Raw genomic sequence first — 2,083 nt, 5'->3', positions numbered from 1 at the left:
CCTCTTCTGGTAAGGCAATGCTTGTTTGTTTTTTTCACATATGTCAGCACCTCTTGTGATTTAGGTAACTGATCACATAGCACAAATATAACAAAGTATATAAGGTGAAAACTTTGAACAATAGCAATAGCAAAGACTTCAGGTACATACAGATGTTAAGGAAAGTTAAATCAGCCTAAAAATGTTCAACAAAATTTAAGTTAACCCTTCATGGTAATCTAATTTAGATCAGGTCTGGGGAGACCAATCTAATTGAACTTCCGTACAGTTTCTAGTGCAGCCGTGGGACTGGGAAAGCCTAGCCATTGGCCCAAGCTCTGAGGCTGTGCTTTTTCTACATGCCCCACCCTGTCACCAGGGTAATTTTAGCTCTCCAGCCCTCCAGCTCAACCCCACTCCCCAGATGGACATGCACCAGCCAGCCCACCAGAGCCTGCCAAACCCCTCTTCCTGTAAGTTGCTCCCGGTGCTAATTACATTAATATTTGCTGGTGCAGAGAGCCAAGAAAGTAATTCAGATGGGATGGGGGGGGGGATGGTTTAGTGGGGAGGGTTGCTCATCTGAGGTTGAAGTGCATCAGAAAGCTAAAAATAGCTCCTAGTCCCAGTGGAAGAGTCCCCCAAGCTCCTCCTGCAGACCCCATTAGCACCTCTGATTCTGTCAAACCCTCCCAGACCCCACCAACCCCTCTGTGGACCCCTCTAGCTGCCCAAATCCCCATGAACCTTCTCTGCCCCCTTAAGCCAGCCTAACCCACTCAGACCCTACCAATCCCTTCTCCTGGACCCTGCTTGCACCCATGTTCCCCTCTAGCTCCCCTGCTACTCCCTCATTCTGACTTATCTTAGATCAGGTGGCCATTTTTAACAGAATCTAACCTCCTCCTAACTTCCTTTCATGAGCAATTGAAGGGCTGATACATGTCTATATAAATTATTTATCAAATGTGGTACAAGGAAAAAAGTAGTACAAAGTGAAATTTGTTTCTAATAAATGTTTTATTTACCTTTACACAGAGACATGTAAATAGGTCTTTTATACAATCCTGGATAAAAATATTTGAAGGGTAAGACTCAATTGAAGAATCAGGGTCCCAGCAATGGATAGGATGGTAGGAGGCAGAATAGACAAAAAGGAATGCTTTGGAAGGGTGAGATAACCATAACATGAAGGACTTAGCTTAAAGTAGACTTCTTGGCCTCATCTAGATGAGTGTGGACGTTTGGTTCCCTGGGGACAAGTAGTGGTGGTATACCTTGTGCAGCTGCTACTTGTCCCCAGGGAACAGGCATGCCACGTGTGCTTTGGTGCATGGCAAGTTACCCTGGATAGGATAAAGGGAAACTGGGGCCAGCACTGGGCTGGCCCCAGCAGCCTTACCTGGGGTCCTGGAGGCCTCCCAGGGCTGCAGCCATGGCAATTCTGCTGCACAGAGCCTGGCGAGCAGTCAAAGCATGGCTCCGGGTGACCTGGGTTCACTTTTAAGTGGTGTACACTGCCTGTGCATTCACTGCTCTGCCTTTTTTCCACAGGGTTTTTGAACCTTGGAGTAAAAAACCCCATGGGAAAAAAAAAAAAAGTGTAGCAGCGCATGCACGGGTAGCATGCCCTTGCAGCACAGAGAACATCTAAATGTGCAGTATGTGGCACCACACACGTGTTTGCTGTGCCACATACCGCATGGCCATGCTTGTCTGGATGTCAGACTGGCCTTGACTCTTTAATATTGCAGTAGATCTTTTCTTTATACACGAATGAGCTTTCCTCCAGTTGTCAAAATACTATAAAGGACATTCCCAATTATCACTGTCTTCATAGATTTCATAGGCATTAGGGCTGGAAGGGACCTTGCAAGATCATCTGGTCCAGCCTCCTGTCCAAACGGCAGGAAGTCAGCTGGGGTCACATGACCCCGGCAAGATAATCATCCAAACGGAACTTGAACATGTCCAGAGTAGATGCTTGCATCACTCCTGGGGAGAGTCTATTCCAGACTCTGGAAACTCAGATGGTAAAGAAGTTCTTCCTTATGTCCAGTCTAAAATGGTTTTCCATTAGTTTGTGACAATTGGATCTTGTTTT

The sequence above is a fragment of the Alligator sinensis genome, unplaced genomic scaffold (assembly GCF_000455745.1).
Source record: "Alligator sinensis unplaced genomic scaffold, ASM45574v1 scaffold131_1, whole genome shotgun sequence".
In the NCBI taxonomy this organism is placed as follows: Eukaryota; Metazoa; Chordata; order Crocodylia; family Alligatoridae; genus Alligator; species Alligator sinensis.
Note: the sequence above shows the minus strand (reverse complement) of the source record.